Source organism: Nannobrachium achirus (genome assembly GCF_963921795.1).
Source record: "Nannobrachium achirus genome assembly, chromosome: 12".
NCBI lineage: Eukaryota > Metazoa > Chordata > Actinopteri > Myctophiformes > Myctophidae > Nannobrachium > Nannobrachium achirus.
The window spans coordinates 39776574-39789178 of NC_137832.1; the positions used below are offsets into that span (position 1 = coordinate 39776574).

At 44.1% G+C, this 12605-nt stretch overlaps 1 protein-coding gene across 1 annotated transcript in view; it reads right to left on the bottom strand.

The window, feature by feature from the left end:
• ptch1 (patched 1) overlaps positions 1–12605 on the bottom strand; it is a gene marked incomplete at both ends in the record, with an annotated part of 86290 nt that overhangs the window by 59895 nt on the left and 13790 nt on the right.

Here is a 12605-nt window from a genome sequence, read left to right on the forward strand (position 1 = left end):
CAATTCGTCACAGATTGAATGCATTAAATCGTATATTCAATCTTTCACTACACTGTACAGTATGTATGTATACTGAGCCAAATATGACACAATGTGAAACACACATGACACCACATTTTGACAACCCATTCATGCAAAAAAATAAAAAAAATAAAGAAAGGCAGAACCACAGTCAATAGCATCTCTAACTGCTGAAATAACCCTCATTCACCAGATTAGAAAAGGCTTAAGGGGCCCGCTGGCCTACTGGTCCAGGCGCATACCACATAGGCATTGCCACATAGGCATTGATGTCTGACGGCGTCACCGGTTCGATTCCCAATCCGGACGACCTTTGCCACATGTCACTCCCCGTCTCTCCACCCATTTCCAGTGAGAGTACTGTCCTATCCAATAAAGCAGGGGTCTTCAACTGGGGTTCCAGGACCCCTAGGGGGTCCTCAGAGTTACAACAGGGGGTCCTCCAAATCTTTGTGTGATAGAAACGTTTTTTTCTCCTTTTTTATATTAACCACTCGAACCCTAGGGTCCATATTCTGTGAACTTTGGCCGCTGCGAGGCGTTGTGAGCTTGTAGTTCGGCTATTTTCAGCAAAGAGCTTTGGTTTAGAGGGGGAAAAGAGCAGACTAGGTACAGAGTGAAAGGTCAAGTTCAAGTATCAACGGTTCAAGTGGTTAAATATCTGAAATCACAAATTAACATGAATCCAAAATACACTGATGATTGTGCTGTCAAACAATGCAACTATATGGAATCTACGAAAAGGTTGTGGGGGGTCCCTGCTTCATCTCTCTCTCAACTAAGGGGTCCCTGGCCTGAAAACGTTGAAGACCCCTGCAATAAAGGCATAAAACATAAAAAGAAAAACGTTAAAAAAAAAACGTACCCCAGGGCTTGATACAAAATCTGCTAGATAGTATTTCCCTTTACACCAAATCTCTTAGCCGAAAATTGCTTATCTACAACTTAAGCTCACAAGGTGGCGCAACGCAATGCGTTGTGAGCTTGTACATCGGCTATTTTTGCCCCGCATGTCCCCCCCAGAACAGGGATGCCGGGGTTCATGTGGTTAAACCCAGTGCGAGCTGAGCCATGACATTATCAGACGTGTATCTTAAACACAAGGCGCTTTGCTTATAGTGAGCTCGTATAGTGGTCCACTGCCAAACACCCAGCAGCCTCCTCTAGACCCGGTAAAGGCAACATCACTCTCCAACAAATCCACATTTCAAAAAGACAGCTTAATGTTTCTACTCAACATCGCTGACAAGCATACGGTGCCAGACCACATTCAGCGCGTGTGTGTGTGTGTGTGTGTGTGTGAGTGAGTGAGAAAAAAGGGAGAAGTTGTGTGTGGAAGTGATTGAGTGAGTGACAGAAAGAGAGAGAGAGAGGCTCTCTTCCAGGCTCTGCCCTCAGTGGCATGATGGAGACTAAGCCCAGTGCGTGCGCTCTCGGCTCGTCTAGCTACAAAAGCAGCCTTTCAGGCCCTCTAGCTGTACTGCTCCTCCCCAGAACAGCCACCCTCCAACACACACAGACACTCACGCACGCACGCACGCGCGCGCGCGCACGCACACACACACACACACACACACACACACACACACACACACACACACACACACACACACACACACACACACACACACACACACACACACACACACACACACACACACACACACACACACACACACACACACACACACCCGTCCGTATACATGCATATGCAAACACACGTACTACATCCAAATACACACGTGTGAGCGCAAATGCATGCAGACTTGCAGACACATGTAAATACTTTAAAATGCATACTTTCCCAGAGTAAACTTACTTCAGCCTACTTGTTTCAGACTTTCACACGTCAGTGTGCGTCGGTGGCTGTGCTGCTGACTGTGAGTGAGTGTATTTTGTGCAGGCGTCGAACGTGCGCGACCCTGGCTCTACTAGTAAGACCCCTCAGGGCGACATGAAAGGGCGAGGTCGCGCCAATTCTTGGCCATGTGGCGAGTGATATATATCGGACCAGTTACCCATATGGAGACCCCTGCATGATAGTCAACAATGTTATGTCAAAACATGCCCATATGGGCATTACCAAATATGGGCATTCCCAGATATGTCCTTAATATTGATGACATTGGGACACTAATTAGTAAAGCCAAGCAGGGCCTTCGCGAGTTAGGGCCTGGGTTTGATGCCTGGGGATCTCCATATATGAGCAAAAGGGGGTACCCTAACAGGGCATCATCTGGGAATGTCCATACTGTATATGGATATTTTATTTATTTGATCCTTTATTAATACTAGAAGCAGCGTCTAGTCGGCGACCTGGCCAACTCGGAACAATGTAAATAGGGAATGAATGCCCCGCCCTTTAGGACCCGTTTTGACCATCTGTCTGCCTGTGTCCATTTATGCCCATATATGGAGATATCTGTATCTGTCTGTCTGTCTGTCGGCGTACATTTTATGTCCATATATGGAGATCACTGCAGTATGGAGATCACTGCAGTTATAGTTCTGGGTCCATTTTATGCCCAGATATGGAGATATCTGTCTATCTGCGTCCATTTTATGCCCATATATGGAGTATCTGTCTGTGCCTCCAACTGTGTTGCAGACACAGTGCCGGTTCCCCCTTTAATGCAAACCTCACACCTGTTGTCATAGGACCCGTTTTGAACATCTGTTTGCCTGTGTCCATTTATGCCCATATATGGAGATATCTGTATCTGTCTGTCTGCGTCCATTTTATGCCCATATATGGATATCTTTGACCATCTGTTTGCCTCTGTCCATTTATGTCCATATATGGAGATATCTGTATCTGTCTGTCTGCAATCCATTTTATGCCCATATATGGGGGCATTCATTTCATGCCCATATATGGAGAACGCGCGTGCCCGTGGGACGAACGGTTCTCGAGATACGCGGATTACATACATACATACACACTCACAGAGATTTTTTGTTGACTCATGTGGCGTACGTGATGTCAGAGCCTTTTATGAAGTGATGTCACAATGAGTCAGAGCTTTCGCCGATTTCCTCCGGAACAGCCTGATGTCAACAATCAACCCCGCATAAGGAGATTCCGAACGTTTCGCGCCGGTTCGGGAAAACCGCGCGTCGGGTCGGGTCGAGACCCGGCACTGCACTCCGTGCCGCGGCGGGGAACGCGCGTGCCGAATCTGAAGCCGGTGGGACGAACGGTTCTCGAGATACGCGGATTACAGACAGACACACAGACAGACAGACAGACACGCAGAGACTTCTCGCATTTATAGATAGATATATCCATATATATGGACTTCCCTATGGAGATCCCTATCTGAACCAGCAACATAGATATGGGCCATGTCTTGGCCATCTGGCCAGTGATATATATCAATGACATCAGGGATCTTCATATATGGGCATAAAAGGGATTCTGGGGAATACCCATATATGGACTTCTGTAACTTTGTAAATAACTGTATACTGCTGTGCTACTACTGGACAACTGAATTTCCCCCTTGGGATAATAAAGGTATCTATCTATCTATTTTACATAGGTGATGTCACCTGTGATGTCACAGTAACAAGGGAACCAAACCATAGACTGTAAAAATGTGTAGACACACACACACACACACACACACACACACACACACACACACACACACACACACACACACACACACACACACACACACACACACACACACACACAGACAGACAGACAGACAGACAGACAGACAGACAGACAGACAGACAGAGAGAGAGACGGAGACAAGCTGTGACATTTCTCATGGTAAACTGCGACCTTCTGTCGCAATAAAACGTTGTTTTATATAGTGCCTTAATCCCAATGTAATTATTGCTCTCGATTCAGCAATAGGCATAGATTGAATATTTTCATCCCATTTCAATGGCATTAGAGTTGAACATAAGCATGCCTATTGAGCAGGCCCGGACCACCCAGCCAGACCAATGGGATGAGGGGAGGGAGGTCGGGGGGGGGGGTCGTGTCTCGCGGCATTAGGGAAACACACTTGATTTCTTTTTTTCTGGACCCAAACAGCATTCCCATCTGATCCCATCTGAAGGCATGTTTATAATACTCATCATTAATAGCAGGCCCTGGCTAACCGGAGCGACATGCTCTCTCCTCTTGCAAAGGCCAGCTAGAAAGCCACGCCGCAGCCCCCCCAAAAAAAACCTCCCTTCAAAAGAACCCGCATGGAACTGATTTAGAACCTACACACACTGACAGTGCACTAACAAGTCGACTTGTCTGGTACACTCACCGCTCAAAGGCATGCTACGTAGCTGGCCCGCCCGGAGGTTTTCCTCAAAGCACACCAACGTGCAAGCGCTGCTGGAAGAAACCACTAGCCAGTGGAGTAAAGTAACTAAAGTAACGTAATTTTTTTTCCCCAAAAATGACAAAAACAAATATGTTGCTACATACTGTACATGTACTGTACTACACAAAAATGTATTCCCGGCCTGAATGGGTTAAGTAAAAAAAATATATATATAAATTTGTATGTTCAATTTCCAATACTTTTACTTCTACTCCACTACACATCGGCTCCAAATATTGTACTTTTATTCCACTACATTTATTTGAAAACTTTAGTAGTTACTTTGTAGATTGATAATTATTACAAAACATACATTAACCACTTCAATCTTACATACATTTTCAGCCATAGCCGATGTAAACAAAAAAACTTTTAGACATTTTAGACATTTTGCATGTACAGTATAGTACTTTTACTTTTGGCACTTTAAGAACATTTTGATGCCAATACTTTTGTACTTTTAGTCAAGTACATTTCGAAATCGGGACATTTACTTTTAAGAGTATTTCTGCATGACCATATTGATGCTTTTACTTAAGTAAAACATGTGAGTACTTTTTCCACCACAACTGTGTGTGTGTGTGTGTGTGTGTGTGTGTGTGTGTGTGTGTGTGTGTGTGTGTGTGTGTGTGTGTGTGTGTGTGTTGTGAATACATTCCAAGACCCGGACTGCCACCCAAAGACCTCAAGTTTACAGCAAGAAGTGAGGAGGGGGACAACTCAAAGGAATGTACACTCTCCCTCGACCCCCTCTCCCTCTCTCTCTCTCTCTCTCTCTCTCTCTCTACAGGAAACAGCACATTACGGCCCCAGGCTTGGAGAATTCCACACTTCATGAGGTTACAGCGTTTTGGGGTCAACACTCACACAGCCTCGGGGTGAAATTAACACCCCAGCTGGACCGAGAAAGTGTGTGTGTGTGCGCGCGTGTGTGCGTGTGCGCGCGCTTGCGCGTATGTGTGTGTGTGTGCGTGCATGTATGTGTGTGTGTGTGTGTGTGTGTGTACACACAGCTGTGTTTCTTCAATGACACGTAGTATTCCCCTATTCCTTCTGCTAAGAAAAACTGGTTGACCCCACCGTGTTCTTGACATCTCAAAAAGGTGTCACCACTCCGCTCCTCCAGGGCGGCGATCTCAAACAAAATGCTGCTGTGTAGTGTTGACTTTTGAATACGCTCTCATAGGGCTGTCGCGATTATGACATTTAATACATACATGACGATTAATTGTCACTCAAATAATTGCGATTAACAGTCACGATTTAATTGTGTTTTTGTCGTTGACAATTATATTTCTGTTTGGCTTGTAGGCTTTGAAGTTGCACATGGCAGATATGAAACATAACCTGAATATACAAAGAAATGAAGGACATATTTGACAACTTTACACTTTGATAGTGTAAAAAAACATTGATAGTGGATATAGCCGATCTACAAGCTCGTAGTGTGCTTGTAGATCTGCTATTTCCACTATTTTTTAAATGTTTGAACATATATAAACATTTTTCAACATGCAAACGATTATGACGATTATCACAAAATAATTGCGATTAGACAATTATGTAATAATTGTGACGACCCTACGCTCTCATTCCCCTCCAATTATTTCTTTCTGTCACATTCTCTCTCTCCCACAATCTAACCTATTGTCCTGCACAATCACCACTCTCCTGATTTCATACATAATTGCGCATGGTGTTGTGCGCCTATGTACAAGCTCACTACCTGTCGCATTGCACTGCATGTAAGCCTGCCGATCTCTGTTATTTCCAACGAGCAACAACTACGGTTGCGAATTAAGATTTAGTCCTACTGTCGCCTGTCCAGTCCTAACATCGCATGCACGTGTGCACGCGCATGCGTGCGTGCGTGCATGCTAGTTTTACAGGTGTCAGTGCTACAGTGTATGTGTGTTTATACTATATATTACAATGGATGGTGTGGGTTACTTACAGCAATATAGCTTCAAGCCAAGTAACTTTGGGGGGAGATCCAGCATGTTAACAGCTGGGAAAGCATTTTAGATTTGAGCTATATACAGTATACAATATAGCATAAAACTCACTTAGAACAGTGGTTCTCAAAAATAGCAGATATACAAGCTCACCGCACATCAATTTCTGCTATTTTTGAACATTTTTGAAAAATGTCAAAAATGTCTGGTCCCTGGCACAAAACATTTTCAGATCAGCAATTAAATATATCATTTTGGGGGTCCTTCACACAAAAAAAGGTCTTAATGCTAATGGGTTAAGGGAGCACCTTTGGGAGTGAGTACAGTACACTGAGAAAAATATCTGAGTGTTCATTTAACTTCGAAAGGGGAAAAATGAACGTATAAAAATATATTTTTTTACCCTTCCAGAGTTGTAAATAACACCCTCTACACAGCCCAGAGGCCTATTGCGTGCCACTGTATTCACATTTGTTGCATAACATTAACCCCTGCTCCCCGTACTCTCAATGCGGGGGGACAGAGGGACAGATAGAGGGTGGAAAGGGGGCTTCGAAGGAGCTGACATCCCCCCTCCCCCCTCTCAGTTTTGAACTCCGGGCCCCCCACCCCTCTCTCTCTCTCACACTCTCTTTATCTCTCTCTTTCTCCTCCCTATTCAGTCCTAGTCCGTGATTGGCCAGATCAAGATGGCAATCAGCCCAGCCCTCTTTCAAAGTCAACCCCCCCCCCCCCCACCCCACCCCGCCCCTACGCCCCTCCGTCTCCCTCCCTCTTCCATGCTGCAGCACAAAAACACAGCCCCACCCCCTCCGCCGCACACATCTATTGGAGCCTGACAAAACGGAAGAAAAATAGACGATCTACAAGCTCCCGGTGCGTTGCATCCCGGCTGCGCTGTGAGCTTTTAGACCTGCTATTCTGGGCGCGCAACACCGCCCGCCGCACGGGGGAGTACAAATCAGGCTTCACTTTTCAAGCGAAACGCGCGTCGCCGTCGGTCTCAGCGACTCCTGTTTGACTCCGACAGTCCGACACGGACACCCCTGGTTTCCAAAATACAAAATACATAAATGATAAAATACACCACCCCCCCACCCGTTCTACGTAGAGACATTACACATAACGTAACTCTTATCGGCACATTGGAATCAGTTCACTGACAGGGCTGTGATATATAATCTGACATCAGAGAGCTCAGTGGGATGTGTGATGAGGGTGTTAAAGAGAGCACGGGGAATGGTGTCATGTTATCTGATAGAAATGTGTAGCTGTGTGTGTGTGTGTGTGACTGTGTGTGTGTGTGCGTGTGTGTGCGTGTGTGTGTGTGCGCACGTGTGTGTGTGTGTGTGTGTGTGTGTGTGTGTGTGTGTGTGTGTGTGTGTGTGTGTGTGTGTGTGTGTGCGTGCGTGCATGTGTGCGTGTGTGTGTGTGTGTGTGTGTGTGTTTGTATCGCCGTGGGTATGCACGCAAGTGTGTGTGCAGTGAGAGGATTAGCTGGATTAGGCCCCCTCTCAGCAGGGACCCCCTGTGGTTAGGAGGAAGCCCCCCAAAACCAGGTCATTTTTGGGAGGCCGAGCTTCCAGCGACCTCCCATACCCTGACCCTTCCACGACTATAACGTCACGCCAGGTTTTTAGCTCATCGCAAGAGATGAATGAGCATGCGGTCAGGGAACCAATTATTGGAAACATAGGAAACAACAACTTATATTATAAGTCTTCAATGTTTTCAGGCCAAGGACCCCTTAGCTGAGACTCAGAGAGAGAGATGAAGCAGGGACCCCCACAACCTTTTCGTAGATTCCATATAGTTTCATCGTTTGACAGCACAATCATCAGTGTATTTTGAATTCATGTCAATTTGTGTTTTCATATATTTAACCACTTGAACCCTCAACACTTAATAAACTTGACCTTTCACTCCGTACTTAAGGCATGTTTTCATTGCAGTTCCGGAATTTTCCCGGCAAAATAAATAATTACAATTAGCATAACTTGCCGGGAGTTTAGTTTTTTGGGTGTTTTCACATGCCCTCATCAGCAGCAAAAATACTGGTATCGCTCGTTTTCACAAGCCATCGTGACGGCATGAAAACCAGTGTTGCCAGATTTTGCGAGAGAAATAAGAACCAGGTGTACGAAAATAAGCCCCAAAAAGTGATATTATCTAGCCACACGAGCACTTTAAAACTATACGCATCGCCGCATCAGCTACTTGAAAATTGCCGATCTACAAGCTCACAACAAATAAACCGCAACCAGCCACTATCAATACATACAAGCAACTTTACGGAAATCAAGCCCAGAGTCGCTTATAATTAGCAGACATGGCAACACACAGACTGAAAGACTTGCAAAAAACACACGCGGGCTGAAAGACCTGCAAAAAAACAGTCTCCCCAGTTCGGTTTGGTGCGTCTCTTCTCTCTCTCACCCTGAACGCTACAAATGGATTTAACAAAATATTCTTCATGCAACAACACATAAGGTTCAGAAAGGATCGCTCATGCGTTATGCAACCTGTTGGGGGAAATCTCGCTCTTAACAGCGAAACGCTCCCCCCATGCACTTGTGGCTTGTGGGCTTGTAGATTTAGCTTTTTTTTCACGCGTCACTGTAAACGATGGATGACCATGCAGACTCGATGCTCGCTGCTCTGTAAAACACTTTTAATCATGCAATGAGGAGAAACTATTAACTAATGATGCAGCTCTTTGAGTTGGTAAAGATTCCAGCTTTCATCACAACATTACGAGCGCATTGCATCCCGTTCTCCAGACCGGACTTGTATCAAAACCCACACAGTTTAATTAAAAATAGGCTATAGAATACAAATAAGTTTGAACCATGAGCAAGCTCAGAAGGTTCAGAAAGGATCGCTGCATGATGCAACGTGTTGCACTTGTGGGCTTGTAGATTATTAGCTGTGTTTTTTTTCTTCTTCACGCGACACCATAAACGATGGATGACCAGAGAAAGAAAGAAATAGACTTCTGCTGTGTTTGTCAATGCGATTCTAGCCTAAATAATTAATCCCCTATTCAAGGTGAAGCTGTAGACCTACTTTATTTCTATATAGGTCTATTCCTTTACATTCAGGTCGTTTTCAATCCCAGATACAATGTTTTAAACTGTTAACTGGCTCCTTTCATGCACCTGGTTGTCAAAAAAACAGCAAATTCACGGCATGCGTTTTCACTGGAGGGAAATTTGTATTGTCACGGTACTTTCATCAAAAATTACTAGGTATTTTCCCGTCAAATTTCGGCCCCCAATACTGCCGGGACACTGCCGGGACACAAAATAAGTGGCCGTTTTCACATTTCAAAATTGCCGTCATTTTTGAAAAAACTCCCAGAAGTTTTGCTCAGTGAAAACGGGGCTTTAGTCTGCTCTTTTTCCCCTCTACACCAAACCTCTTTGCCGAAAATAGCCAATCTACAGCGAGGCGTTGTGAGCTTGTAGATCTGCTATTTTTGGCTAAAGTTCTCAGAATATCGACGTTAGGGTTCAAGTGGTTAATATAAAAAAGGAGAAAAAAAGGTTTCTATCACACAAATATTTGGAGGACCCCCTGTAGTAACTCTGAGGACCCCCTAGGGATCCCAGACCCCCTGTTGAAGACCCCTGTCATAAAGGAAGTAAATTCTTAACTTGTTATGAAAGTGACAGGGAAAAGACCATTGCACTCTTGTCGAGGAGCAGGAACACAACAATTTTACTTTTGTCTGATGTCTGTGTGTGTCTTTATAAAGCTTACTATACCATGTCGCATGAGTGACATGTGCCGAAAAGGTGTAGCTGTCAGCTCAAGGTCAAGTACTCAAGTTATAAGAACTCATGAATATGACAAATCATAAATGCTTTATAAAAATCATAACACATTATATAGTGATATGATATTTTTACCACAAAAAGGTTATGAATTTAGTAGAAACTCAATGTTGCCCTAAGAGTGTTCCTGTAATAATAAATGTTCGCTAAGCCCCACCCAACAATAGCTATTGTCCAATGCTAGCTTAGTAACCGTTGCAAATGCCATCATGTTAGACAAGCTGACATTCATACCATAACAATCAAGAATAGGACTAGTACCATAATAACATGTTACTGCTGTGGGGTGTACAACAGTGATTCCATATATCCAGAGCAGTTGGAGGTGGCATTTTTTATTCATTTCCACAAGCTCAAAACAGCTGAGTAATGTTGCCTTACACTCCGCTTAAAATCGTGAGAATTACACAGCTCACACAGCGCCCAGGTGATGACAATAACATGAATCCAATAAATGTATACAAAAAGGTACAAATTATATAAAAATAAATGTCTTCAATGATACTGATTTGATGACAAGGTTACGTTTGCATGGTGCATGCATAGTGCCACTCTTTACTAGATTTGAGAATGTCAAGACATTTTTGATGATGGAGACAGCTTTCAAAAGGCGGGGGGGGGGGGTCTGGTTCGAAAACAAGATGGCATTGATCACACAAAATGTTCTTCTGAAGTGTATTAAACACATGCAAGAGGGAGAGGGAAGATGAGTACGGTAGTTTCCCAAACAGTGGGTCGGGACTCATTTGTGGGTCACAGACCAATTTTTATGGGTCACGACTTCACATTTTCTTTTCCTACAAAAAATCTAAAATTCATTTCAAAAGAAGCAGTGAAAATATCCCATCTACAAGCTCTCAGCGCGGCGCGAAGCAACACGTTGTGAGCCCGTAGATCTGCTATTTTCACTAGTTTGGGCCCCAGGAGAATGTTTAATTTCTCTTTTGGGTCACAGGCTGAAATGTTTGGGTACCACTGCGGTAGTGAGACCCATACTGTACGGCTTGGAAACTGTGGCACTGACAAAAAGACAGGAGGCTGACCTTGAGGTGTCAGAATTGAGGATGTTACGATTCTCATTAGTTAGAGTGACAAGGATTGACATGCAGGACAGTACATGATAGAAGGTGAGAGCGTGTATCAAAACAGCAACATGGGTACGCCAAGACCTGCCTGTGGAAGCTTGTGATTGGCTGAACCGGAGGTAGGGAGCGCTCCGCTGTGTTCACTTGGACCGTGCGGAGGTGACGAAGATTCACTATTCTGTCCATATTGTGACATAACTCGGACAGCGCTGAGACAGCTCATGCGACCTTCGCAACGGCTCAAGGTCGCCTGAGACGGCACGCCTCCGTCATCATCACCGAAAACAAACGCGCCTTTACAAGAACCAGCCGGACCCATGTTGCTGTTTTGAAACACGCCAGGTGAGATGGTTTTGACATGTGCAGAGGTAGGCCTGTCACAATCATTACATAATCATCTAATTGCAATTATATGACATAATTGCAATTATTTTGTCATAATCGTCATATTCATTGCCATGCTGAAAATGTTCATGGTCATTTCTTTGTATATTTAGGTTATGTGATCATATCTGCCATGTTCAACTTCAAAGCCTACAAGCCAAACAGAAATGTAATTGTCAATGACAACAACACAATTAAATCGTTAATCGCAATTATTTGAGAGACAATGAATCATCATGTATAATAATGTGTCATAATGGTGACAGCCCTATGCAGAGGCAGGATGAGGGGCACATTGAGAGAAGGATGCTGAAGATGGAGCTGCCAGAAAAGAGGAGAAGAGGAAGACCAAAGAGGAGGTTTATGGATTGGGTGAGAGAGGACATGTACAGTAGTAGATGGCTGGAGTGGAGTGAGGAAGACGCAGAGAACAGAAACAGATGGAAACAGATTAACCACTGTACTATTGTGTATGATATGAGTGTGAGACGTGAGTATGTGTGTACACAATAAAACAATCAAGATAAGTTGAATTTCAACAACAGTTGCATTTTGTATAATTTGGCCTACAGTATCTGAGAAGGCAGTGACCATGGTATCACAAGCAGACATGTTGTGAGCTTGTGGAGTTACTATTTTAGCTGAATGTTTGATTTTACCACCACCACCACACAAACATCCATCAAAACCTTCTTTCTGCTTTTCCCTGGCCTGAGAGCACATAGCAATGTTGTCTTGCATAGTGCAGGAACATTTCTTTGAACCTGTGTATGAGTCTACAGCTAGGTAAGAATGTTCAGTGACAACTTCACCACAATTTGAAGCCAACACTTGCTTAATTTAATACACAGGACCACAATGGAAACAGGCCCTCAGGGTGTTTTGTGATATCCTTTTAGCATTAATTGTACCTCAGTAACTTTTGCAAACTGTTAATAAAGTATGCAATCAAGCAACAAGTCACCTACAGTATATTCACTTCATCCC